At 45.8% G+C, this 21593-nt stretch overlaps 87 pseudogenes; all 87 read left to right on the top strand.

Annotated features, from left to right (window-relative positions):
* The first annotated feature begins 29 nt into the window (after positions 1-29).
* LOC140101936 (5S ribosomal RNA) lies at positions 30-148 on the top strand (annotated as a pseudogene).
* A 70-nt stretch (positions 149-218) lies between these two features.
* LOC140098519 (5S ribosomal RNA) lies at positions 219-337 on the top strand (annotated as a pseudogene).
* Positions 338-920: 583 nt separating this feature from the next.
* Positions 921-1039, top strand: LOC140083510 (5S ribosomal RNA; annotated as a pseudogene).
* Positions 1040-1109: 70 nt separating this feature from the next.
* LOC140091378 (5S ribosomal RNA) lies at positions 1110-1228 on the top strand (annotated as a pseudogene).
* A 259-nt stretch (positions 1229-1487) lies between these two features.
* LOC140101937 (5S ribosomal RNA) lies at positions 1488-1606 on the top strand (annotated as a pseudogene).
* A 70-nt stretch (positions 1607-1676) lies between these two features.
* Positions 1677-1795, top strand: LOC140083459 (5S ribosomal RNA; annotated as a pseudogene).
* Positions 1796-2054: 259 nt separating this feature from the next.
* On the top strand, positions 2055-2173 carry LOC140091299 (5S ribosomal RNA; annotated as a pseudogene).
* A 70-nt stretch (positions 2174-2243) lies between these two features.
* Positions 2244-2362, top strand: LOC140101938 (5S ribosomal RNA; annotated as a pseudogene).
* Positions 2363-2432: 70 nt separating this feature from the next.
* Positions 2433-2551, top strand: LOC140093208 (5S ribosomal RNA; annotated as a pseudogene).
* A 70-nt stretch (positions 2552-2621) lies between these two features.
* On the top strand, positions 2622-2740 carry LOC140095423 (5S ribosomal RNA; annotated as a pseudogene).
* A 70-nt stretch (positions 2741-2810) lies between these two features.
* Positions 2811-2929, top strand: LOC140101939 (5S ribosomal RNA; annotated as a pseudogene).
* Positions 2930-2999: 70 nt separating this feature from the next.
* LOC140086697 (5S ribosomal RNA) lies at positions 3000-3118 on the top strand (annotated as a pseudogene).
* Positions 3119-3188: 70 nt separating this feature from the next.
* LOC140101940 (5S ribosomal RNA) lies at positions 3189-3307 on the top strand (annotated as a pseudogene).
* Positions 3308-3755: 448 nt separating this feature from the next.
* On the top strand, positions 3756-3874 carry LOC140101941 (5S ribosomal RNA; annotated as a pseudogene).
* Positions 3875-3944: 70 nt separating this feature from the next.
* Positions 3945-4063, top strand: LOC140084620 (5S ribosomal RNA; annotated as a pseudogene).
* Positions 4064-4322: 259 nt separating this feature from the next.
* On the top strand, positions 4323-4441 carry LOC140101942 (5S ribosomal RNA; annotated as a pseudogene).
* A 251-nt stretch (positions 4442-4692) lies between these two features.
* LOC140084887 (5S ribosomal RNA) lies at positions 4693-4811 on the top strand (annotated as a pseudogene).
* A 70-nt stretch (positions 4812-4881) lies between these two features.
* Positions 4882-5000, top strand: LOC140083460 (5S ribosomal RNA; annotated as a pseudogene).
* Positions 5001-5070: 70 nt separating this feature from the next.
* Positions 5071-5189, top strand: LOC140082870 (5S ribosomal RNA; annotated as a pseudogene).
* Positions 5190-5259: 70 nt separating this feature from the next.
* LOC140090023 (5S ribosomal RNA) lies at positions 5260-5378 on the top strand (annotated as a pseudogene).
* Positions 5379-5448: 70 nt separating this feature from the next.
* Positions 5449-5567, top strand: LOC140085184 (5S ribosomal RNA; annotated as a pseudogene).
* Positions 5568-5637: 70 nt separating this feature from the next.
* Positions 5638-5756, top strand: LOC140093851 (5S ribosomal RNA; annotated as a pseudogene).
* Positions 5757-5826: 70 nt separating this feature from the next.
* Positions 5827-5945, top strand: LOC140092376 (5S ribosomal RNA; annotated as a pseudogene).
* A 70-nt stretch (positions 5946-6015) lies between these two features.
* LOC140081932 (5S ribosomal RNA) lies at positions 6016-6134 on the top strand (annotated as a pseudogene).
* Positions 6135-6393: 259 nt separating this feature from the next.
* Positions 6394-6512, top strand: LOC140091756 (5S ribosomal RNA; annotated as a pseudogene).
* Positions 6513-6582: 70 nt separating this feature from the next.
* On the top strand, positions 6583-6701 carry LOC140094691 (5S ribosomal RNA; annotated as a pseudogene).
* A 251-nt stretch (positions 6702-6952) lies between these two features.
* Positions 6953-7071, top strand: LOC140101943 (5S ribosomal RNA; annotated as a pseudogene).
* Positions 7072-7141: 70 nt separating this feature from the next.
* Positions 7142-7260, top strand: LOC140091379 (5S ribosomal RNA; annotated as a pseudogene).
* Positions 7261-7519: 259 nt separating this feature from the next.
* On the top strand, positions 7520-7638 carry LOC140081345 (5S ribosomal RNA; annotated as a pseudogene).
* A 70-nt stretch (positions 7639-7708) lies between these two features.
* Positions 7709-7827, top strand: LOC140101944 (5S ribosomal RNA; annotated as a pseudogene).
* A 70-nt stretch (positions 7828-7897) lies between these two features.
* LOC140086621 (5S ribosomal RNA) lies at positions 7898-8016 on the top strand (annotated as a pseudogene).
* A 251-nt stretch (positions 8017-8267) lies between these two features.
* On the top strand, positions 8268-8386 carry LOC140086346 (5S ribosomal RNA; annotated as a pseudogene).
* A 448-nt stretch (positions 8387-8834) lies between these two features.
* LOC140081346 (5S ribosomal RNA) lies at positions 8835-8953 on the top strand (annotated as a pseudogene).
* A 70-nt stretch (positions 8954-9023) lies between these two features.
* Positions 9024-9142, top strand: LOC140085554 (5S ribosomal RNA; annotated as a pseudogene).
* Positions 9143-9212: 70 nt separating this feature from the next.
* Positions 9213-9331, top strand: LOC140086623 (5S ribosomal RNA; annotated as a pseudogene).
* A 251-nt stretch (positions 9332-9582) lies between these two features.
* Positions 9583-9701, top strand: LOC140085914 (5S ribosomal RNA; annotated as a pseudogene).
* A 70-nt stretch (positions 9702-9771) lies between these two features.
* LOC140091198 (5S ribosomal RNA) lies at positions 9772-9890 on the top strand (annotated as a pseudogene).
* Positions 9891-9960: 70 nt separating this feature from the next.
* Positions 9961-10079, top strand: LOC140096649 (5S ribosomal RNA; annotated as a pseudogene).
* Positions 10080-10149: 70 nt separating this feature from the next.
* Positions 10150-10268, top strand: LOC140078589 (5S ribosomal RNA; annotated as a pseudogene).
* Positions 10269-10338: 70 nt separating this feature from the next.
* Positions 10339-10457, top strand: LOC140095311 (5S ribosomal RNA; annotated as a pseudogene).
* Positions 10458-10527: 70 nt separating this feature from the next.
* Positions 10528-10646, top strand: LOC140101710 (5S ribosomal RNA; annotated as a pseudogene).
* A 70-nt stretch (positions 10647-10716) lies between these two features.
* Positions 10717-10835, top strand: LOC140091098 (5S ribosomal RNA; annotated as a pseudogene).
* Positions 10836-10905: 70 nt separating this feature from the next.
* On the top strand, positions 10906-11024 carry LOC140092206 (5S ribosomal RNA; annotated as a pseudogene).
* Positions 11025-11094: 70 nt separating this feature from the next.
* On the top strand, positions 11095-11213 carry LOC140078557 (5S ribosomal RNA; annotated as a pseudogene).
* Positions 11214-11283: 70 nt separating this feature from the next.
* LOC140092378 (5S ribosomal RNA) lies at positions 11284-11402 on the top strand (annotated as a pseudogene).
* Positions 11403-11472: 70 nt separating this feature from the next.
* Positions 11473-11591, top strand: LOC140101947 (5S ribosomal RNA; annotated as a pseudogene).
* A 70-nt stretch (positions 11592-11661) lies between these two features.
* Positions 11662-11780, top strand: LOC140081933 (5S ribosomal RNA; annotated as a pseudogene).
* A 70-nt stretch (positions 11781-11850) lies between these two features.
* On the top strand, positions 11851-11969 carry LOC140095588 (5S ribosomal RNA; annotated as a pseudogene).
* Positions 11970-12409: 440 nt separating this feature from the next.
* Positions 12410-12528, top strand: LOC140101948 (5S ribosomal RNA; annotated as a pseudogene).
* Positions 12529-12598: 70 nt separating this feature from the next.
* Positions 12599-12717, top strand: LOC140083511 (5S ribosomal RNA; annotated as a pseudogene).
* Positions 12718-12787: 70 nt separating this feature from the next.
* LOC140081347 (5S ribosomal RNA) lies at positions 12788-12906 on the top strand (annotated as a pseudogene).
* Positions 12907-12976: 70 nt separating this feature from the next.
* On the top strand, positions 12977-13095 carry LOC140098600 (5S ribosomal RNA; annotated as a pseudogene).
* Positions 13096-13165: 70 nt separating this feature from the next.
* LOC140088020 (5S ribosomal RNA) lies at positions 13166-13284 on the top strand (annotated as a pseudogene).
* A 70-nt stretch (positions 13285-13354) lies between these two features.
* On the top strand, positions 13355-13473 carry LOC140086347 (5S ribosomal RNA; annotated as a pseudogene).
* A 448-nt stretch (positions 13474-13921) lies between these two features.
* LOC140081349 (5S ribosomal RNA) lies at positions 13922-14040 on the top strand (annotated as a pseudogene).
* Positions 14041-14110: 70 nt separating this feature from the next.
* LOC140101949 (5S ribosomal RNA) lies at positions 14111-14229 on the top strand (annotated as a pseudogene).
* A 70-nt stretch (positions 14230-14299) lies between these two features.
* LOC140086624 (5S ribosomal RNA) lies at positions 14300-14418 on the top strand (annotated as a pseudogene).
* A 251-nt stretch (positions 14419-14669) lies between these two features.
* On the top strand, positions 14670-14788 carry LOC140092653 (5S ribosomal RNA; annotated as a pseudogene).
* Positions 14789-14858: 70 nt separating this feature from the next.
* On the top strand, positions 14859-14977 carry LOC140078590 (5S ribosomal RNA; annotated as a pseudogene).
* A 70-nt stretch (positions 14978-15047) lies between these two features.
* LOC140095313 (5S ribosomal RNA) lies at positions 15048-15166 on the top strand (annotated as a pseudogene).
* A 70-nt stretch (positions 15167-15236) lies between these two features.
* Positions 15237-15355, top strand: LOC140101722 (5S ribosomal RNA; annotated as a pseudogene).
* Positions 15356-15425: 70 nt separating this feature from the next.
* On the top strand, positions 15426-15544 carry LOC140091100 (5S ribosomal RNA; annotated as a pseudogene).
* Positions 15545-15614: 70 nt separating this feature from the next.
* On the top strand, positions 15615-15733 carry LOC140092208 (5S ribosomal RNA; annotated as a pseudogene).
* A 70-nt stretch (positions 15734-15803) lies between these two features.
* Positions 15804-15922, top strand: LOC140078559 (5S ribosomal RNA; annotated as a pseudogene).
* Positions 15923-15992: 70 nt separating this feature from the next.
* On the top strand, positions 15993-16111 carry LOC140092379 (5S ribosomal RNA; annotated as a pseudogene).
* Positions 16112-16181: 70 nt separating this feature from the next.
* LOC140101950 (5S ribosomal RNA) lies at positions 16182-16300 on the top strand (annotated as a pseudogene).
* A 70-nt stretch (positions 16301-16370) lies between these two features.
* On the top strand, positions 16371-16489 carry LOC140081935 (5S ribosomal RNA; annotated as a pseudogene).
* Positions 16490-16559: 70 nt separating this feature from the next.
* LOC140095589 (5S ribosomal RNA) lies at positions 16560-16678 on the top strand (annotated as a pseudogene).
* Positions 16679-17118: 440 nt separating this feature from the next.
* LOC140101951 (5S ribosomal RNA) lies at positions 17119-17237 on the top strand (annotated as a pseudogene).
* Positions 17238-17307: 70 nt separating this feature from the next.
* Positions 17308-17426, top strand: LOC140083512 (5S ribosomal RNA; annotated as a pseudogene).
* A 70-nt stretch (positions 17427-17496) lies between these two features.
* LOC140081350 (5S ribosomal RNA) lies at positions 17497-17615 on the top strand (annotated as a pseudogene).
* A 70-nt stretch (positions 17616-17685) lies between these two features.
* LOC140098601 (5S ribosomal RNA) lies at positions 17686-17804 on the top strand (annotated as a pseudogene).
* A 70-nt stretch (positions 17805-17874) lies between these two features.
* LOC140088021 (5S ribosomal RNA) lies at positions 17875-17993 on the top strand (annotated as a pseudogene).
* Positions 17994-18063: 70 nt separating this feature from the next.
* On the top strand, positions 18064-18182 carry LOC140086348 (5S ribosomal RNA; annotated as a pseudogene).
* Positions 18183-18630: 448 nt separating this feature from the next.
* Positions 18631-18749, top strand: LOC140081351 (5S ribosomal RNA; annotated as a pseudogene).
* A 70-nt stretch (positions 18750-18819) lies between these two features.
* Positions 18820-18938, top strand: LOC140101952 (5S ribosomal RNA; annotated as a pseudogene).
* A 70-nt stretch (positions 18939-19008) lies between these two features.
* Positions 19009-19127, top strand: LOC140086625 (5S ribosomal RNA; annotated as a pseudogene).
* A 251-nt stretch (positions 19128-19378) lies between these two features.
* On the top strand, positions 19379-19497 carry LOC140085915 (5S ribosomal RNA; annotated as a pseudogene).
* A 70-nt stretch (positions 19498-19567) lies between these two features.
* Positions 19568-19686, top strand: LOC140082031 (5S ribosomal RNA; annotated as a pseudogene).
* Positions 19687-19756: 70 nt separating this feature from the next.
* On the top strand, positions 19757-19875 carry LOC140085529 (5S ribosomal RNA; annotated as a pseudogene).
* Positions 19876-19945: 70 nt separating this feature from the next.
* LOC140096400 (5S ribosomal RNA) lies at positions 19946-20064 on the top strand (annotated as a pseudogene).
* A 70-nt stretch (positions 20065-20134) lies between these two features.
* Positions 20135-20253, top strand: LOC140092209 (5S ribosomal RNA; annotated as a pseudogene).
* A 70-nt stretch (positions 20254-20323) lies between these two features.
* LOC140078560 (5S ribosomal RNA) lies at positions 20324-20442 on the top strand (annotated as a pseudogene).
* Positions 20443-20512: 70 nt separating this feature from the next.
* LOC140092380 (5S ribosomal RNA) lies at positions 20513-20631 on the top strand (annotated as a pseudogene).
* A 70-nt stretch (positions 20632-20701) lies between these two features.
* LOC140081936 (5S ribosomal RNA) lies at positions 20702-20820 on the top strand (annotated as a pseudogene).
* Positions 20821-20890: 70 nt separating this feature from the next.
* On the top strand, positions 20891-21009 carry LOC140095591 (5S ribosomal RNA; annotated as a pseudogene).
* Positions 21010-21449: 440 nt separating this feature from the next.
* Positions 21450-21568, top strand: LOC140081352 (5S ribosomal RNA; annotated as a pseudogene).
* The last annotated feature ends 25 nt before the right edge of the window (positions 21569-21593 follow it).

Consider the following 21593-nt stretch of genomic DNA (forward strand, 5'->3'; position numbering starts at 1 on the left):
TAAAAGAAGGTTCAAACTGAACAGCTGCTGTCAACGGCCATTCTAAGCTGAATGTGCCTGCTCTCGTCAGATCGCAGCAGCAATGCAGCTTAAGGCTTGGCAAGTACCAGCATGGGAGACTGGCTGGGAATCCCAAGTTCCGTTGACCTTTTTGAACCTGAAAATTGTGTTAGTTTCTCTATGAGATAGTAAAAGAAGGTTCAAATTGAACAGCTGCTGTCAACGGCCATTCTAAGCTGAATGTGCCTGCTCTCGTCAGATTGCAGCAGCAATGCAGCTTAAGGCTTGGCAAGTACCAGCATGGGAGACTGGCTGGGAATCCCAATTTCCGTTGACCTTTTTGAACCTGAAAATTGTGTTAGTTTCTCTATGAGATAGTAAAAGAAGGTTTAAATTGAACAGCTGCTGTCAACAGCCAATCTAAGGCTACATTCACACGAACGTATGGGGGACGTATATACGGCCGACGTATATACGGCCGATATACGTCCCCCATACACTCCTATGGGCGCACGGCACCCTACGGGAGCGGTACGGTGCAGCACACGTGCGGCACCGTACCGTTCCGTACCCGGGAAAAAGATAGGACATGTCCTATCTTTTCCCGTAATACGGGGCCGTGCGCTATAGGTTGCTATGGAGAGGGGCGGGGGTGAGCTGCGCTCACCTCCTCCTCCTCTCCCCGTACACTGCCGTTGCCCGCTACGGTACGGTACGGGCGGGCAACGGCAGTGTGAATGTAGCCTAAGCTGAATGTGCCTGCTCTCGTCAGATCGCAGCAGCAATGCAGCTTAAGGCTTGGCAAGTACCAGCATGGGAGACTGGCTGGGAATCCCAAGTTCTTTTGACCTTTTTGAACCTGAAAATTGTGTTAGTTTCTCTATGAGATAGTAAAAGAAGGTTCAAATTGAACAGCTGCTGTCAACGGCCATTCTAAGCTGAATGTGCCTGCTCTCGTCAGATCGCAGCAGCAATGCAGCTTAAGGCTTGGCAAGTACCAGCATGGGAGACTGGCTGGGAATCCCAAGTTTCGTTGACCTTTTTGAACCTGAAAATTGTGTTAGTTTCTCTATGAGATAGTAAAAGAAAGTAGAAATTAGGCAGCTGCTGTCAACGGCCATTCTAAGCTGAATGTGCCTGCTCTCGTCAGATCGCAGCAGCAATGCAGCTTAAGGCTTGGCAAGTACCAGCATGGGAGACTGGCTGGGTATCCCAAGTTCTGTTGACCTTTTTGAAATTGAAAATTGTTAGTTTCTCTGTCAAAGATGGTAAAAGAAGGTTCAAATTGAACAGCTGCTGTCAACGGCCATTCTAAGCTGAATGTGCCTGCTCTCGTCAGATGGCAGCAGCAATGCAGCTTAAAGCTTGGCAAGTACCAGCATGGGAGACTGGCTGGGAATCCCAAGTTCCGTTGACCTTTTTGAACCTGAAAATTGTGTTAGTTTCTCTATGAGATAGTAAAAGAAGGTTCAAACTGAACAGCTGCTGTCAACGGCCATTCTAAGCTGAATGTGCCTGCTCTCGTCAGATCGCAGCAGCAATGCAGCTTAAGGCTTGGCAAGTACCAGCATGGGAGACTGGCTGGGAATCCCAAGTTCCGTTGACCTTTTTGAACCTGAAAATTGTGTTAGTTTCTCTATGAGATAGTAAAAGAAGGTTCAAACTGAACAGCTGCTGTCAACGGCCATTCTAAGCTGAATGTGCCTGCTCTCGTCAGATCGCAGCAGCAATGCAGCTTAAGGCTTGGCAAGTACCAGCATGGGAGACTGGCTGGGAATCCCAAGTTTCGTTGACCTTTTTGAACCTGAAAATTGTGTTAGTTTCTCTATGAGATAGTAAAAGAAAGTAGAAATTAGGCAGCTGCTGTCAACGGCCATTCTAAGCTGAATGTGCCTGCTCTCGTCAGATCCCAGCAGCAATGCAGCTTAAGGCTTGGCAAGTACCAGCATGGGAGACTGGCTGGGTATCCCAAGTTCTGTTGACCTTTTTGAACCTGAAAATTGTTAGTTTCTCTGTCAAAGATGGTAAAAGAAGGTTCAAATTGAACAGCTGCTGTCAACGGCCATTCTAAGCTGAATGTGCCTGCTCTCGTCAGATCGCAGCAGCAATGCAGCTTAAAGCTTGGCAAGTACCAGCATGGGAGACTGGCTGGGAATCCCAAGTTCCGTTGACCTTTTTGAACCTGAAAATTGTGTTAGTTTCTCTATGAGATAGTAAAAGAAGGTTCAAACTGAACAGCTGCTGTCAACGGCCATTCTAAGCTGAATGTGCCTGCTCTCGTCAGATCGCAGCAGCAATGCAGCTTAAGGCTTGGCAAGTACCAGCATGGGAGACTGGCTGGGAATCCCAAGTTCCGTTGACCTTTTTGAACCTGAAAATTGTGTTAGTTTCTCTATGAGATAGTAAAAGAAGGTTCAAATTGAACAGCTGCTGTCAACGGCCATTCTAAGCTGAATGTGCCTGCTCTCATCAGATCGCAGCAGCAATGCAGCTTAAGGCTTGGCAAGTACCAGCATGGGAGACTGGCTGGGAATCCCAAGTTCCGTTGACCTTTTTGAACCTGAAAATTGTGTTAGTTTCTCTATGAGATAGTAAAAGAAGGTTCAAATTGAACAGCTGCTGTCAACGGCCATTCTAAGCTGAATGTGCCTGCTCTCGTCAGATTGTAGCAGCAATGCAGCTTAAGGCTTGGCAAGTACCAGCATGGGAGACTGGCTGGGAATCCCAAGTTCCGTTGACCTTTTTGAACCTGAAAATTGTTAGTTTTTCTGTCAAAGATGGTAAAAGAAGGTTCAAATTGAACAGCTGCTGTCAACGGCCATTCTAAGCTGAATGTGCCTGCTCTCGTCAGATCGCAGCAGCAATGCAGCTTAAGGCTTGGCAAGTACCAGCATGGGAGACTGGCTGGGAATCCCAAGTTCCGTTGACCTTTTTGAACCTGAAAATTGTGTTAGTTTCTCTATGAGATAGTAAAAGAAGGTTCAAACTGAACAGCTGCTGTCAACGGCCATTCTAAGCTGAATGTGCCTGCTCTCGTCAGATCGCAGCAGCAATGCAGCTTAAGGCTTGGCAAGTACCAGCATGGGAGACTGGCTGGGAATCCCAAGTTCCGTTAACCTTTTTGAACCTGAAAATTGTGTTAGTTTCTCTATGAGATAGTAAAAGAAGGTTCAATTTGAACAGCTGCTGTCAACGGCCATTCTAAGCTGAATGTGCCTGCTCTCGTCAGATCGCAGCAGCAATGCAGCTTAAGGCTTGGCAAGTACCAGCATGGGAGACTGGCTGGGAATCCCAAGTTCCGTTGACCTTTTTGAACCTGAAAATTGTGTTAGTTTCTCTATGAGATAGTAAAAGAAGGTTCAAATTGAACAGCTGCTGTCAACGGCCATTCTAAGCTGAATGTGCCTGCTCTCGTCAGGTTGCAGCAGCAATGCAGCTTAAGGCTTGGCAAGTACCAGCATGGGAGACTGGCTGGGAATCCCAATTTCCGTTGACCTTTTTGAACCTGAAAATTGTGTTAGTTTCTCTATGAGATAGTAAAAGAAGGTTCAAATTGAACAGCTGCTGACAACAGCCAATCTAAGCTGAATGTGCCTGCTCTCGTCAGATCGCAGCAGCAATGCAGCTTAAGGCTTGGCAAGTACCAGCATGGGAGACTGGCTGGGAATCCCAAGTTCTTTTGACCTTTTTGAACCTGAAAATTGTGTTAGTTTCTCTATGAGATAGTAAAAGAAGGTTCAAATTGAACAGCTGCTGTCAACGGCCATTCTAAGCTGAATGTGCCTGCTCTCGTCAGATCGCAGCAGCAATGCAGCTTAAGGCTTGGCAAGTACCAGCATGGGAGACTGGCTGGGAATCCCAAGTTCCGTTGACCTTTTTGAACCTGAAAATTGTGTTAGTTTCTCTATGAGATAGTAAAAGAAAGTAGAAATTAGGCAGCTGCTGTCAACGGCCATACTAAGCTGAATGTGCCTGCTCTCGTCAGATCGCAGCAGCAATGCAGCTTAAGGCTTGGCAAGTACCAGCATGGGAGACTGGCTGGGTATCCCAAGTTCTGTTGACCTTTTTGAACCTGAAAATTGTTAGTTTCTCTGTCAAAGATGGTAAAAGAAGGTTCAAATTGAACAGCTGCTGTCAACGGCCATTCTAAGCTGAATGTGCCTGCTCTCGTCAGATGGCAGCAGCAATGCAGCTTAAAGCTTGGCAAGTACCAGCATGGGAGACTGGCTGGGAATCCCAAGTTCCGTTGACCTTTTTGAACCTGAAAATTGTGTTAGTTTCTCTATGAGATAGTAAAAGAAGGTTCAAATTGAACAGCTGCTGTCAACGGCCATTCTAAGCTGAATGTGCCTGCTCTCGTCAGATCGCAGCAGCAATGCAGCTTAAGGCTTGGCAAGTACCAGCATGGGAGACTGGCTGGGAATCCCAAGTTCCGTTGACCTTTTTGAACCTGAAAATTGTGTTAGTTTCTCTATGAGATAGTAAAAGAAGGTTCAAATTGAACAGCTGCTGTCAACGGCCATTCTAAGCTGAATGTGCCTGCTCTCGTCAGATCGCAGCAGCTTAAGGCTTGGCAAGTACCAGCATGGGAGACTGGCTGGGAATCCCAAGTTCCGTTGACCTTTTTGAACCTGAAAATTGTGTTAGTTTCTCTATGAGATAGTAAAAGAAGGTTCAAATTGAACAGCTGCTGTCAACGGCCATTCTAAGCTGAATGTGCCTGCTCTCGTCAGATCGCAGCAGCAATGCAGCTTAAGGCTTGGCAAGTACCAGCATGGGAGACTAGCTGGGAATCCCAAGTTCCGTTGACCTTTTTGAACCTGAAAATTGTGTTAGTTTCTCTATGAGATAGTAAAAGAAGGTTCAAACTGAACAACTGCTGTCAACGGCCATTCTAAGCTGAATGTGCCTGCTCTCGTCAGATCGCAGCAGCAATGCAGCTTAAGGCTTGGCAAGTACCAGCATGGGAGACTGGCTGGGAATCCCAAGTTTCGTTGACCTTTTTGAACCTGAAAATTGTGTTAGTTTCTCTATGAGATAGTAAAAGAAGGTTCAAATTGAACAGCTGCTGTCAATGGCCATTCTAAGCTGAATGTGCCTGCTCTCGTCAGATCGCAGCAGCAATGCAGCTTAAGGCTTGGCAAGTACCAGCATGGGAGACTGGCTGGGAATCCCAAGTTCCGTTGACCTTTTTGAACCTGAAAATTGTGTTAGTTTCTCTATGAGATAGTAAAAGAAGGTTCAAATTGAAAAGCTGCTGTCAACAGCCATTCTAAGCTGAATGTGCCTGCTCTCGTCAGATCGCAGCAGCAATGCAGCTTAAGGCTTGGCAAGTACCAGCATGGGAGACTGGCTGGGAATCCCAAGTTCCGTTGACCTTTTTGAACCTGAAAATTGTGTTAGTTTCTCTATGAGATAGTAAAAGAAGGTTCAAACTGAACAGCTGCTGTCAACGGCCATTCTAAGCTGAATGTGCCTGCTCTCGTCAGATCGCAGCAGCAATGCAGCTTAAGGCTTGGCAAGTACCAGCATGGGAGACTGGCTGGGAATCCCAAGTTTTGTTGACCTTTTTGAACCTGAAAATTGTGTTAGTTTCTCTATGAGATAGTAAAAGAAAGTAGAAATTAGGCAGCTGCTGTCAACGGCAATTCCAAGCTGAATGTGCCTGCTCTCGTCAGATCGCAGCAGCAATGCAGCTTAAGGCTTGGCAAGTACCAGCATGGGAGACTGGCTGGGAATCCCAAGTTCTGTTGACCTTTTTGAACCTGAAAATTGTTAGTTTCTCTGTCAAAGATGGTAAAAGAAGGTTCAAATTGAACAGCTGCTGTCAACGGCCATTCTAAGCTGAATGTGCCTGCTCTCGTCAGATGGCAGCAGCAATGCAGCTTAAGGCTTGGCAAGTACCAGCATGGGAGACTGGCTGGGAATCCCAAGTTCCGTTGACCTTTTTGAACCTGAAAATTGTGTTAGTTTCTCTATGAGATAGTAAAAGAAGGTTCAAATTGAACAGCTGCTGTCAACAGCCATTCTAAGCTGAATGTGCCTGCTCTCGTCAGATCGCAGCAGCAATGCAGCTTAAGGCTTGGCAAGTACCAGCATGGGAGACTGGCTGGGAATCCCAAGTTCTGTTGACCTTTTTGAACCTGAAAATTGTGTTAGTTTCTCTATGAGATAGTAAAAGAAGGTTCAAATTGAACAGCTGCTGTCAACGGCCATTCTAAGCTGAATGTGCGTGCTCTTGTCGGATCACAGCAGCGATGCGGCTTAAGGCTTGGCAAGTACCAGCATGGGAGACTGGCTGGGAATCCCAAGTTCCGTTGACCTTTTTGAACCTGAAAATTGTGTTAGTTTCTCTATGAGATAGTAAAAGAAGGTTCAAATTGAACAGCTGCTGTCAACGGCCATTCTAAGCTGAATGTGCCTGCTCTCGTCAAATCGCAGCAGCAATGCAGCTTAAGGCTTGGCAAGTACCAGCATGGGAGACTGGCTGGGAATCCCAAGTTCCGTTGACCTTTTTGAACCTGAAAATTGTGTTAGTTTCTCTATGAGATAGTAAAAGAAGGTTCAAACTGAACAGCTGCTGTCAACGGCCATTCTAAGCTGAATGTGCCTGCTATCGTCAGATCGCAGCAGCAATGCAGCTTAAGGCTTGGCAAGTACCAGCATGGGAGACTGGCTGGGAATCCCAAGTTCCGTTGACCTTTTTGAACCTGAAAATTGTGTTAGTTTCTCTATGAGATAGTAAAAGAAGGTTCAAATTGAACAGCTGCTGTCAACGGCCATTCTAAGCTGAATGTGCCTGCTCTCGTCAGATCGCAGCAGCTTAAGGCTTGGCAAGTACCAGCATGGGAGACTGGCTGGGAATCCCAAGTTCCGTTGACCTTTTTGAACCTGAAAATTGTGTTAGTTTCTCTATGAGATAGTAAAAGAAGGTCCAAACTGAACAGCTGCTGTCAACGGCCATTCTAAGCTGAATGTGCCTGCTCTCGTCAGATCGCAGCAGCAATGCAGCTTAAGGCTTGGCAAGTACCAGCATGGGAGACTGGCTGGGAATCCCAAGTTCCGTTGACCTTTTTGAACCTGAAAATTGTGTTAGTTTCTCTATGAGATAGTAAAAGAAGGTTCAAACTGAACAGCTGCTGTCAACGGCCATTCTAAGCTGAATGTGCCTGCTCTCGTCAGATCGCAGCAGCAATGCAGCTTAAGGCTTGGCAAGTACCAGCATGGGAGACTGGCTGGGTATCCCAAGTTCTGTTGACCTTTATGAACCTGAAAATTGTTAGTTTCTCTGTCAAAGATGGTAAAAGAAGGTTCAAATTGAACAGCTGCTGTCAACGGCCATTCTAAGCTGAATGTGCCTGCTCTCGTCAGATGGCAGCAGCAATGCAGCTTAAAGCTTGGCAAGTACCAGCATGGGAGACTGGCTGGGAATCCCAAGTTCCGTTGACCTTTTTGAACCTGAAAATTGTGTTAGTTTCTCTATGAGATAGTAAAAGAAGGTTCAAATTGAACAGCTGCTGTCAACGGCCATTCTAAGCTGAATGTGCCTGCTCTCGTCAGATCGCAGCAGCAATGCAGCTTAAGGCTTGGCAAGTACCAGCATGGGAGACTGGCTGGGAATCCCAAGTTCTGTTGACCTTTTTGAACCTGAAAATTGTGTTAGTTTCTCTATGAGATAGTAAAAGAAGGTTCAAATTGAACAGCTGCTGTCAACGGCCATTCTAAGCTGAATGTGCCTGCTCTCGTCAGATCGCAGCAGCAATGCAGCTTAAGGCTTGGCAAGTACCAGCATGGGAGACTGGCTGGGAATCCCAAGTTCCGTTGACCTTTTTGAACCTGAAAATTGTGTTAGTTTCTCTATGAGATAGTAAAAGAAGGTTCAAATTGAACAGCTGCTGTCAACAGCCAATCTAAGCTGAATGTGCCTGCTCTCGTCAGATCGCAGCAGCAATGCAGCTTAAGGCTTGGCAAGTACCAGCATGGGAGACTAGCTGGGAATCCCAAGTTCTGTTGACCTTTTTGAACCTGAAAATTGTGTTAGTTTCTCTATGAGATAGTAAAAGAAGGTTCAAATTGAACAGCTGCTGTCAACGGCCATTCTAAGCTGAATGTGCCTGCTCTCGTCAGATCGCAGCAGCTTAAGGCTTGGCAAGTACCAGCATGGGAGACTGGCTGGGAATCCCAAGTTCCGTTGACCTTTTTGAACCTGAAAATTGTGTTAGTTTCTCTATGAGATAGTAAAAGAAGGTTCAAACTGAACAGCTGCTGTCAACGGCCATTCTAAGCTGAATGTGCCTGCTCTCGTCAGATCGCAGCAGCAATGCAGCTTAAGGCTTGGCAAGTATCAGCATGGGAGACTGGCTGGGAATCCCAAGTTCCGTTGACCTTTTTGAACCTGAAAATTGTGTTAGTTTCTCTATGAGATAGTAAAAGAAAGTAGAAATTAGGCAGCTGCTGTCAACGGCCATTCTAAGCTGAATGTGCCTCCTCTCGTCAGATCGCAGCAGCAATGCAGCTTAAGGCTTGGCAAGTACCAGCATGGGAGACTGGCTGGGTATCCCAAGTTCTGTTGACCTTTTTGAACCTGAAAATTGTTAGTTTCTCTGTCAAAGATGGTAAAAGAAGGTTCAAATTGAACAGCTGCTGTCAACGGCCATTCTAAGCTGAATGTGCCTGCTCTCGTCAGATGGCAGCAGCAATGCAGCTTAAAGCTTGGCAAGTACCAGCATGGGAGACTGGCTGGGAATCCCAAGTTCCGTTGACCTTTTTGAACCTGAAAATTGTGTTAGTTTCTCTATGAGATAGTAAAAGAAGGTTCAAATTGAACAGCTGCTGTCAACGGCCATTCTAAGCTGAATGTGCCTGCTCTCGTCAGATCGCAGCAGCAATGCAGCTTAAGGCTTGGCAAGTACCAGCATGGGAGACTGGCTGGGAATCCCAAGTTCTGTTGACCTTTTTGAACCTGAAAATTGTGTTAGTTTCTCTATGAGATAGTAAAAGAAGGTTCAAATTGAACAGCTGCTGTCAACGGCCATTCTAAGCTGAATGTGCCTGCTCTCGTCAGATCGCAGCAGCAATGCAGCTTAAGGCTTGGCAAGTACCAGCATGGGAGACTGGCTGGGAATCCCAAGATCCGTTGACCTTTTTGAACCTGAAAATTGTGTTAGTTTCTCTATGAGATAGTAAAAGAAGGTTCAAATTGAACAGCTGCTGTCAACAGCCAATCTAAGCTGAATGTGCCTGCTCTCGTCAGATCGCAGCAGCAATGCAGCTTAAGGCTTGGCAAGTACCAGCATGGGAGACTAGCTGGGAATCCCAAGTTCTGTTGACCTTTTTGAACCTGAAAATTGTGTTAGTTTCTCTATGAGATAGTAAAAGAAGGTTCAAATTGAACAGCTGCTGTCAACGGCCATTCTAAGCTGAATGTGCCTGCTCTCGTCAGATCGCAGCAGCTTAAGGCTTGGCAAGTACCAGCATGGGAGACTGGCTGGGAATCCCAAGTTCCGTTGACCTTTTTGAACCTGAAAATTGTGTTAGTTTCTCTATGAGATAGTAAAAGAAGGTTCAAACTGAACAGCTGCTGTCAACGGCCATTCTAAGCTGAATGTGCCTGCTCTCGTCAGATCGCAGCAGCAATGCAGCTTAAGGCTTGGCAAGTACCAGCATGGGAGATTGGCTGGGAATCCCAAGTTCCGTTGACCTTTTTGAACCTGAAAATTGTGTTAGTTTCTCTATGAGATAGTAAAAGATGGTTCAAACTGAACAGCTGCTGTCAACGGCCATTCTAAGCTGAAAGTGCCTGCTCTCGTCAGATCGCAGCAGCAATGCAGCTTAAGGCTTGGCAAGTACCAGCATGGGAGACTGGCTGGGAATCCCAAGTTTCGTTGAACTTTTTGAACCTGAAAATTGTGTTAGTTTCTCTATGAGATAGTAAAAGAAAGTAGAAATTAGACAGCTGCTGTCAACGGCAATTCTAAGCTGAATGTGCCTGCTCTCGTCAGATCGCAGCAGCAATGCAGCTTAAGGCTTGGCAAGTACCAGCATGGGAGACTGGCTGGGAATCCCAAGTTCTGTTGAAATTTTTGAACCTGAAAATTGTTAGTTTCTCTGTCAAAGATAGTAAAAGAAGGTTCAAATTGAACAGCTGCTGTCAACGGCCATTCTAAGCTGAATGTGCCTGCTCTCGTCAGATCGCAGCAACAATGCAGCTTAAGGCTTGGCAAGTACCAGCATGGGAGACTGGCTGGGAATCCCTAGTTCTGTTGACCTTTTTGAACCTGAAAATTGTTAGTTTCTCTGTCAAAGATGGTAAAAGAAAGTTCAAATTGAACAGCTGCTGTCAACGGCCATTCTAAGCTGAATGTGCCTGCTCTTGTCAGATCGCAGCAGCAATGCAGCTTAAGGCTTGGCAAGTACCAGCATGGGAGACTGGCTGGGAATCCTAAGTTCCGTTGACCTTTTTGAACCTGAAAATTGTGTTAGTTTCTCTATGAGATAGTAAAAGAAGGTTCAAACTGAACAGCTGCTGTCAACGGCCATTCTAAGCTGAATGTGCCTGCTCTCATCAGATCGCAGCAGCAATGCAGCTTAAGGCTTGGCAAGTACCAGCATGGGAGACTGGCTGGGAATCCCAAGTTCCGTTGACCTTTTTGAACCTGAAAATTGTGTTAGTTTCTCTATGAGATAGTAAAAGAAGGTTCAAATTGAACAGCTGCTGTCAACGGCCATTCTAAGCTGAATGTGCCTGCTCTTGTCAGATCGCAGCAGCAATGCAGCTTAAGGCTTGGCAAGTACCAGCATGGGAGACTGGCTGGGAATCCCAAGTTCTGTTGACCTTTTTGAACCTGAAAATTGTGTTAGTTTTTCTATGAGATAGTAAAAGAAGGTTCAAATTGAACAGCTGCTGTCAACGGCTATTTTAAGCTGAATGTGCCTGCTCTCGTCAGATCGCAGCAGCAATGCAGCTTAAGGCTTGGCAAGTACCAGCATGGGAGACTGGCTGGGAATCCCAAGTTCTGTTGACCTTTTTGAACCTGAAAATTGTGTTAGTTTCTCTATGAGATAGTAAAAGAAGGTTCAAATTGAACAGCTGCTGTCAACGGCCATTCTAAGCTGAATGTGCCTGCTCTCGTCAGATCGCAGCAACAATGCAGCTTAAGGCTTGGCAAGTACCAGCATGGGAGACTGGCTGGGAATCCCAAGTTCTGTTGACCTTTTTGAACCTGAAAATTGTTAGTTTCTCTGTCAAAGATGGTAAAAGAAGGTTCAAATTGAACAGCTGCTGTCAACGGCCATTCTAAGCTGAATGTGCCTGCTCTCGTCAGATGGCAGCAGCAATGCAGCTTAAGGCTTGGCAAGTACCAGCATGGGAGACTGGCTGGGAATCCCAAGTTCCGTTGACCTTTTTGAACCTGAAAATTGTGTTAGTTTCTCTATGAGATAGTAAAAGAAGGTTCAAATTGAACAGCTGCTGTCAACGGCCATTCTAAGCTGAATGTGCCTGCTCTCGTCAGATCGCAGCAGCAATGCAGCTTAAGGCTTGGCAAGTACCAGCATGGGAGACTGGCTGGGAATCCCAAGTTCCGTTGACCTTTTTGAACCTGAGAATTGTGTTAGTTTCTCTATGAGATAGTAAAAGAAGGTTCAAATTGAACAGCTGCTGTCAACAGCCATTCTAAGCTGAATGTGCCTGCTCTCGTCAGATCGCAGCAGCAATGCAGCTTAAGGCTTGGCAAGTACCAGCATGGGAGACTGGCTGGGAATCCCAAGTTCTGTTGACCTTTTTGAACCTGAAAATTGTGTTAGTTTCTCTATGAGATAGTAAAAGAAGGTTCAAATTGAACAGCTGCTGTCAACGTTCGTTCTAAGCTGAATGTGCCTGCTCTCGTCAGATCGCAGCAGCAATGCAGCTTAAGGCTTGGCAAGTACCAGCATGGGAGACTGGCTGGGAATCCCAAGTTCTGTTGACCTTTTTGAACCTGAAAATTGTGTTAGTTTCTCTATGAGATAGTAAAAGAAGGTTCAAATTGAACAGCTGCTGTCAACGGCCATTCTAAGCTGAATGTGCGTGCTCTTGTCGGATCACAGCAGCGATGCGGCTTAAGGCTTGGCAAGTACCAGCATGGGAGACTGGCTGGGAATCCCAAGTTCCGTTGACCTTTTTGAACCTGAAAATTGTGTTAGTTTCTCTATGAGATAGTAAAAGAAGGTTCAAATTGAACAGCTGCTGTCAACGGCCATTCTAAGCTGAATGTGCCTGCTCTCGTCAGATCGCAGCAGCTTAAGGCTTGGCAAGTACCAGCATGGGAGACTGGCTGGGAATCCCAAGTTCCGTTGACCTTTTTGAACCTGAAAATTGTGTTAGTTTCTCTATGAGATAGTAAAAGAAGGTTCAAACTGAACAGCTGCTGTCAACGGCCATTCTAAGCTGAATGTGCCTGCTCTCGTCAGATCGCAGCAGCAATGCAGCTTAAGGCTTGGCAAGTACCAGCATGGGAGACTGGCTGGGAATCCCAAGTTCCGTTGACCTTTTTGAACCTGAAAATTGTGTTAGTTTCTCTATGAGATAGTAAAAGAAGGTTCAAACTAAACAGCTGCTGTCAACGGCCATTCTAAGCTGAATGTGCCTGCTCTCGTCAGATCGCAGCAGCAATGCAGCTTAAGGCTTGGCAAGTACCAGCATGGGAGACTGGCTGGGAATCCCAAGTTTCGTTGACCTTTTTGAACCTGAAAATTGTGTTAGTTTCTCTATGAGATAGTAAAAGAAAGTAGAAATTAGGCAGCTGCTGTCAACGGCCATTCTAAGCTGAATGTGCCTGCTCTCGTCAGATCGCAGCAGCAATGCAGCTTAAGGCTTGGCAAGTACCAGCATGGGAGACTGGCTGGGAATCCCAAGTTCTGTTGACCTTTTTGAACCTGAAAATTGTTAGTTTCTCTGTCAAAGATGGTAAAAGAAGGTTCAAATTGAACAGCTGCTGTCAACGGCCATTCTAAGCTGAATGTGCCTGCTCTCGTCAGATGACAGCAGCAATGCAGCTTAAGGCTTGGCAAGTACCAGCATGGGAGACTGGCTGGGAATCCCAAGTTCCGTTGACCTTTTTGAACCTGAAAATTGTGTTAGTTTCTCTATGAGATAGTAAAAGAAGGTTCAAATTGAACAGTTGCTGTCAACGGCCATTCTAAGCTGAATGTGCCTGCTCTCGTCAGATCACAGCAGCAATGCAGCTTAAGGCTTGGCAAGTACCAGCATGGGAGACTGGCTGGGAATCCCAAGTTCCGTTGACCTTTTTGAACCTGAAAATTGTGTTAGTTTCTCTATGAGATAGTAAAAGAAGGTTCAAACTGAACAGCTGCTGTCAACGGCCATTCTAAGCTGAATGTGCCTGCTCTCGTCAGATCGCAGCAGCAATGCAGCTTAAGGCTTGGCAAGTATCAGCATGGGAGACTGGCTGGGAATCCCAAGTTCCGTTGACCTTTTTGAACCTGAAAATTGTGTTAGTTTCTCTATGAGATAGTAAAAGAAAGTAGAAATTAGGCAGCTGCTGTCAACGGCCATTCTAAGGTGAATGTGCCTCCTCTCGTCAGATCGCAGCAGCAATGCAGCTTAAGGCTTGGCAAGTACCAGCATGGGAGACTGGCTGGGTATCCCAAGTTCTGTTGACCTTTTTGAACCTGAAAATTGTTAGTTTCTCTGTCAAAGATGGTAAAAGAAGGTTCAAATTGAACAGCTGCTGTCAACGGCCATTCTAAGCTGAATGTGCCTGCTCTCGTCAGATGGCAGCAGCAATGCAGCTTAAAGCTTGGCAAGTACCAGCATGGGAGACTGGCTGGGAATCCCAAGTTCCGTTGACCTTTTTGAACCTGAAAATTGTGTTAGTTTCTCTATGAGATAGTAAAAGAAGGTTCAAATTGAACAGCTGCTGTCAACGGCCATTCTAAGCTGAATGTGCCTGCTCTCGTCAGATCGCAGCAGCAATGCAGCTTAAGGCTTGGCAAGTACCAGCATGGGAGACTGGCTGGGAATCCCAAGTTCTGTTGACCTTTTTGAACCTGAAAATTGTGTTAGTTTCTCTATGAGATAGTAAAAGAAGGTTCAAATTGAACAGCTGCTGTCAACGGCCATTCTAAGCTGAATGTGCCTGCTCTCGTCAGATCGCAGCAGCAATGCAGCTTAAGGCTTGGCAAGTACCAGCATGGGAGACTGGCTGGGAATCCCAAGTTCCGTTGACCTTTTTGAACCTGAAAATTGTGTTAGTTTCTCTATGAGATAGTAAAAGAAGGTTCAAATTGAACAGCTGCTGTCAACAGCCAATCTAAGCTGAATGTGCCTGCTCTCGTCAGATCGCAGCAGCAATGCAGCTTAAGGCTTGGCAAGTACCAGCATGGGAGACTAGCTGGGAATCCCAAGTTCTGTTGACCTTTTTGAACCTGAAAATTGTGTTAGTTTCTCTATGAGATAGTAAAAGAAGGTTCAAATTGAACAGCTGCTGTCAACGGCCATTCTAAGCTGAATGTGCCTGCTCTCGTCAGATCGCAGCAGCTTAAGGCTTGGCAAGTACCAGCATGGGAGACTGGCTGGGAATCCCAAGTTCCGTTGACCTTTTTGAACCTGAAAATTGTGTTAGTTTCTCTATGAGATAGTAAAAGAAGGTTCAAACTGAACAGCTGCTGTCAACGGCCATTCTAAGCTGAATGTGCCTGCTCTCGTCAGATCGCAGCAGCAATGCAGCTTAAGGCTTGGCAAGTACCAGCATGGGAGACTGGCTGGGAATCCCAAGTTCTGTTGAAATTTTTGAACCTGAAAATTGTTAGTTTCTCTGTCAAAGATAGTAAAAGAAGGTTCAAATTGAACAGCTGCTGTCAACGGCCATTCTAAGCTGAATGTGCCTGCTCTCGTCAGATCGCAGCAACAATGCAGCTTAAGGCTTGGCAAGTACCAGCATGGGAGACTGGCTGGGAATCCCTAGTTCTGTTGACCTTTTTGAACCTGAAAATTGTTAGTTTCTCTGTCAAAGATGGTAAAAGAAAGTTCAAATTGAACAGCTGCTGTCAACGGCCATTCTAAGCTGAATGTGCCTGCTCTTGTCAGATCGCAGCAGCAATGCAGCTTAAGGCTTGGCAAGTACCAGCATGGGAGACTGGCTGGGAATCCTAAGTTCCGTTGACCTTTTTGAACCTGAAAATTGTGTTAGTTTCTCTATGAGATAGTAAAAGAAGGTTCAAACTGAACAGCTGCTGTCAACGGCCATTCTAAGCTGAATGTGCCTGCTCTCATCAGATCGCAGCAGCAATGCAGCTTAAGGCTTGGCAAGTACCAGCATGGGAGACTGGCTGGGAATCCCAAGTTCCGTTGACCTTTTTGAACCTGAAAATTGTGTTAGTTTCTCTATGAGATAGTAAAAGAAGGTTCAAATTGAACAGCTGCTGTCAACGGCCATTCTAAGCTGAATGTGCCTGCTCTTGTCAGATCGCAGCAGCAATGCAGCTTAAGGCTTGGCAAGTACCAGCATGGGAGACTGGCTGGGAATCCCAAGTTCTGTTGACCTTTTTGAACCTGAAAATTGTGTTAGTTTTTCTATGAGATAGTAAAAGAAGGTTCAAATTGAACAGCTGCTGTCAACGGCTATTTTAAGCTGAATGTGCCTGCTCTCGTCAGATCGCAGCAGCAATGCAGCTTAAGGCTTGGCAAGTACCAGCATGGGAGACTGGCTGGGAATCCCAAGTTCTGTTGACCTTTTTGAACCTGAAAATTGTGTTAGTTTCTCTATGAGATAGTAAAAGAAGGTTCAAATTGAACAGCTGCTGTCAACGGCCATTCTAAGCTGAATGTGCCTGCTCTCGTCAGATCGCAGCAACAATGCAGCTTAAGGCTTGGCAAGTACCAGCATGGGAGACTGGCTGGGAATCCCAAGTTCTGTTGACCTTTTTGAACCTGAAAATTGTTAGTTTCTCTGTCAAAGATGGTAAAAGAAGGTTCAAATTGAACAGCTGCTGTCAACGGCCATTCTAAGCTGAATGTGCCTGCTCTCGTCAGATGGCAGCAGCAATGCAGCTTAAGGCTTGGCAAGTACCAGCATGGGAGACTGGCTGGGAATCCCAAGTTCCGTTGACCTTTTTGAACCTGAAAATTGTGTTAGTTTCTCTATGAGATAGTAAAAGAAGGTTCAAATTGAACAGCTGCTGTCAACGGCCATTCTAAGCTGAATGTGCCTGCTCTCGTCAGATCGCAGCAGCAATGCAGCTTAAGGCTTGGCAAGTACCAGCATGGGAGACTGGCTGGGAATCCCAAGTTCCGTTGACCTTTTTGAACCTGAAAATTGTGTTAGTTTCTCTATGAGATAGTAAAAGAAGGTTCAAATTGAACAGCTGCTGTCAACAGCCATTCTAAGCTGAATGTGCCTGCTCTCGTCAGATCGCAGCAGCAATGCAGCTTAAGGCTTGGCAAGTACCAGCATGGGAGACTGGCTGGGAATCCCAAGTTCTGTTGACCTTTTTGAACCTGAAAATTGTGTTAGTTTCTCTATGAGATAGTAAAAGAAGGTTCAAATTGAACAGCTGCTGTCAACGTTCGTTCTAAGCTGAATGTGCCTGCTCTCGTCAGATCGCAGCAGCAATGCAGCTTAAGGCTTGGCAAGTACCAGCATGGGAGACTGGCTGGGAATCCCAAGTTCTGTTGACCTTTTTGAACCTGAAAATTGTGTTAGTTTCTCTATGAGATAGTAAAAGAAGGTTCAAATTGAACAGCTGCTGTCAACGGCCATTCTAAGCTGAATGTGCGTGCTCTTGTCGGATCACAGCAGCGATGCGGCTTAAGGCTTGGCAAGTACCAGCATGGGAGACTGGCTGGGAATCCCAAGTTCCGTTGACCTTTTTGAACCTGAAAATTGTGTTAGTTTCTCTATGAGATAGTAAAAGAAGGTTCAAATTGAACAGCTGCTGTCAACGGCCATTCTAAGCTGAATGTGCCTGCTCTCGTCAGATCGCAGCAGCTTAAGGCTTGGCAAGTACCAGCATGGGAGACTGGCTGGGAATCCCAAGTTCCGTTGACCTTTTTGAACCTGAAAATTGTGTTAGTTTCTCTATGAGATAGTAAAAGAAGGTTCAAACTGAACAGCTGCTGTCAACGGCCATTCTAAGCTGAATGTGCCTGCTCTCGTCAGATCGCAGCAGCAATGCAGCTTAAGGCTTGGCAAGTACCAGCATGGGAGACTGGCTGGGAATCCCAAGTTCCGTTGACCTTTTTGAACCTGAAAATTGTGTTAGTTTCTCTATGAGATAGTAAAAGAAGGTTCAAACTAAACAGCTGCTGTCAACGGCCATTCTAAGCTGAATGTGCCTGCTCTCGTCAGATCGCAGCAGCAATGCAGCTTAAGGCTTGGCAAGTACCAGCATGGGAGACTGGCTGGGAATCCCAAGTTTCGTTGACCTTTTTGAACCTGAAAATTGTGTTAGTTTCTCTATGAGATAGTAAAAGAAAGTAGAAATTAGGCAGCTGCTGTCAACGGCCATTCTAAGCTGAATGTGCCTGCTCTCGTCAGATCGCAGCAGCAATGCAGCTTAAGGCTTGGCAAGTACCAGCATGGGAGACTGGCTGGGAATCCCAAGTTCTGTTGACCTTTTTGAACCTGAAAATTGTTAGTTTCTCTGTCAAAGATGGTAAAAGAAGGTTCAAATTGAACAGCTGCTGTCAACGGCCATTCTAAGCTGAATGTGCCTGCTCTCGTCAGATGACAGCAGCAATGCAGCTTAAGGCTTGGCAAGTACCAGCATGGGAGACTGGCTGGGAATCCCAAGTTCCGTTGACCTTTTTGAACCTGAAAATTGTGTTAGTTTCTCTATGAGATAGTAAAAGAAGGTTCAAATTGAACAGTTGCTGTCAACGGCCATTCTAAGCTGAATGTGCCTGCTCTCGTCAGATCACAGCAGCAATGCAGCTTAAGGCTTGGCAAGTACCAGCATGGGAGACTGGCTGGGAATCCCAAGTTCCGTTGACCTTTTTGAACCTGAAAATTGTGTTAGTTTCTCTATGAGATAGTAAAAGAAGGTTCAAACTGAACAGCTGCTGTCAACGGCCATTCTAAGCTGAATGTGCCTGCTCTCGTCAGATCGCAGCAGCAATGCAGCTTAAGGCTTGGCAAGTATCAGCATGGGAGACTGGCTGGGAATCCCAAGTTCCGTTGACCTTTTTGAACCTGAAAATTGTGTTAGTTTCTCTATGAGATAGTAAAAGAAAGTAGAAATTAGGCAGCTGCTGTCAACGGCCATTCTAAGGTGAATGTGCCTCCTCTCGTCAGATCGCAGCAGCAATGCAGCTTAAGGCTTGGCAAGTACCAGCATGGGAGACTGGCTGGGTATCCCAAGTTCTGTTGACCTTTTTGAACCTGAAAATTGTTAGTTTCTCTGTCAAAGATGGTAAAAGAAGGTTCAAATTGAACAGCTGCTGTCAACGGCCATTCTAAGCTGAATGTGCCTGCTCTCGTCAGATGGCAGCAGCAATGCAGCTTAAAGCTTGGCAAGTACCAGCATGGGAGACTGGCTGGGAATCCCAAGTTCCGTTGACCTTTTTGAACCTGAAAATTGTGTTAGTTTCTCTATGAGATAGTAAAAGAAGGTTCAAATTGAACAGCTGCTGTCAACGGCCATTCTAAGCTGAATGTGCCTGCTCTCGTCAGATCGCAGCAGCAATGCAGCTTAAGGCTTGGCAAGTACCAGCATGGGAGACTGGCTGGGAATCCCAAGTTCTGTTGACCTTTTTGAACCTGAAAATTGTGTTAGTTTCTCTATGAGATAGTAAAAGAAGGTTCAAATTGAACAGCTGCTGTCAACGGCCATTCTAAGCTGAATGTGCCTGCTCTCGTCAGATCGCAGCAGCAATGCAGCTTAAGGCTTGGCAAGTACCAGCATGGGAGACTGGCTGGGAATCCCAAGTTCCGTTGACCTTTTTGAACCTGAAAATTGTGTTAGTTTCTCTATGAGATAGTAAAAGAAGGTTCAAATTGAACAGCTGCTGTCAACAGCCAATCTAAGCTGAATGTGCCTGCTCTCGTCAGATCGCAGCAGCAATGCAGCTTAAGGCTTGGCAAGTACCAGCATGGGAGACTAGCTGGGAATCCCAAGTTCTGTTGACCTTTTTGAACCTGAAAATTGTGTTAGTTTCTCTATGAGATAGTAAAAGAAGGTTCAAATTGAACAGCTGCTGTCAACGGCCATTCTAAGCTGAATGTGCCTGCTCTCGTCAGATCGCAGCAGCTTAAGGCTTGGCAAGTACCAGCATGGGAGACTGGCTGGGAATCCCAAGTTCCGTTGACCTTTTTGAACCTGAAAATTGTGTTAGTTTCTCTATGAGATAGTAAAAGAAGGTTCAAACTGAACAGCTGCTGTCAACGGCCATTCTAAGCTGAATGTGCCTGCTCTCGTCAGATCGCAGCAGCAATGCAGCTTAAGGCTTGGCAAGTACCAGCATGGGAGATTGGCTGGGAATCCCAAGTTCCGTTGACCTTTTTGAACCTGAAAATTGTGTTAGTTTCTCTATGAGATAGTAAAAGAAGGTTCAAACTGAACAGCTGCTGTCAACGGCCATTCTAAGCTGAAAGTGCCTGCTCTCGTCAGATCGCAGCAGCAATGCAGCTTAAGGCTTGGCAAGTACCAGCATGGGAGACTGGCTGGGAATCCCAAGTTTCGTTGACCTTTTTGAACCTGAAAATTGTGTTAGTTTCTCTATGAGATAGTAAAAGAAAGTAGAAATTAGGCAGCTGCTGTCAACGGCAATTCTAAGCTGAATGTGCCTGCTCTCGTCAGATCGCAGCAGCAATGCAGCTTAAGGCTTGGCAAGTACCAGCATGGGAGACTGGCTGGGAATCCCAAGTTCTGTTGACCTTTTTGAACCTGAAAATTGTGTTAGTTTTTCTATGAGATAGTAAAAGAAGGTTCAAATTGAACAGCTGCTGTCAACGGCTATTTTAAGCTGAATGTGCCTGCTCTCGTCAGATCGCAGCAGCAATGCAGCTTAAAGCTTGGCAAGTACCAGCAGGGGAGACTGGCTGGGAATCCCAAGTTCTGTTGACCTTTTTGAACCTGAAAATTGTGTTAGTTTTTCTATGAGATAGTAAAAGAAGGTTCAAATTGAACAGCTGCTGTCAACGGCTATTTTAAGCTGAATGTGCCTGCTCTCGTCAGATCGCAGCAGCAATGCAGCTTAAGGCTTGGCAAGTACCAGCATGGGAGACTGGCTGGGAATCCCAAGTTCTGTTGACCTTTTTGAACCTGAAAATTGTGTTAGTTTCTCTATGAGATAGTAAAAGAAGGTTCAAATTGAACAGCTGCTGTCAACGGCCATTCTAAGCTGAATGTGCCTGCTCTCGTCAGATCGCAGCAACAATGCAGCTTAAGGCTTGGCAAGTACCAGCATGGGAGACTGGCTGGGAATCCCAAGTTCTGTTGACCTTTTTGAACCTGAAAATTGTTAGTTTCTCTGTCAAAGATGGTAAAAGAAGGTTCAAATTGAACAGCTGCTGTCAACGGCCATTCTAAGCTGAATGTGCCTGCTCTCGTCAGATGGCAGCAGCAATGCAGCTTAAGGCTTGGCAAGTACCAGCATGGGAGACTGGCTGGGAATCCCAAGTTCCGTTGACCTTTTTGAACCTGAAAATTGTGTTAGTTTCTCTATGAGATAGTAAAAGAAGGTTCAAATTGAACAGCTGCTGTCAACAGCCATTCTAAGCTGAATGTGCCTGCTCTCGTCAGATCGCAGCAGCAATGCAGCTTAAGGCTTGGCAAGTACCAGCATGGGAGACTGGCTGGGAATCCCAAGTTCTGTTGACCTTTTTGAACCTGAAAATTGTGTTAGTTTCTCTATGAGATAGTAAAAGAAGGTTCAAATTGAACAGCTGCTGTCAACGTTCGTTCTAAGCTGAATGTGCCTGCTCTCGTCAGATCGCAGCAGCAATGCAGCTTAAGGCTTGGCAAGTACCAGCATGGGAGACTGGCTGGGAATCCCAAGTTCTGTTGACCTTTTTGAACCTGAAAATTGTGTTAGTTTCTCTATGAGATAGTAAAAGAAGGTTCAAATTGAACAGCTGCTGTCAACGGCCATTCTAAGCTGAATGTGCGTGCTCTTGTCGGATCACAGCAGCGATGCGGCTTAAGGCTTGGCAAGTACCAGCATGGGAGACTGGCTGGGAATCCCAAGTTCCGTTGACCTTTTTGAACCTGAAAATTGTGTTAGTTTCTCTATGAGATAGTAAAAGAAGGTTCAAATTGAACAGCTGCTGTCAACGGCCATTCTAAGCTGAATGTGCCTGCTCTCGTCAGATCGCAGCAGCTTAAGGCTTGGCAAGTACCAGCATGGGAGACTGGCTGGGAATCCCAAGTTCCGTTGACCTTTTTGAACCTGAAAATTGTGTTAGTTTCTCTATGAGATAGTAAAAGAAGGTTCAAACTGAACAGCTGCTGTCAACGGCCATTCTAAGCTGAATGTGCCTGCTCTCGTCAGATCGCAGCAGCAATGCAGCTTAAGGCTTGGCAAGTACCAGCATGGGAGACTGGCTGGGAATCCCAAGTTCTGTTGACCTTTTTGAACCTGAAAATTGTTAGTT

The sequence above is a fragment of the Engystomops pustulosus genome, chromosome 9 (genome assembly GCF_040894005.1).
Source record: "Engystomops pustulosus chromosome 9, aEngPut4.maternal, whole genome shotgun sequence".
Classification (NCBI taxonomy): Eukaryota; Metazoa; Chordata; class Amphibia; order Anura; family Leptodactylidae; genus Engystomops; species Engystomops pustulosus.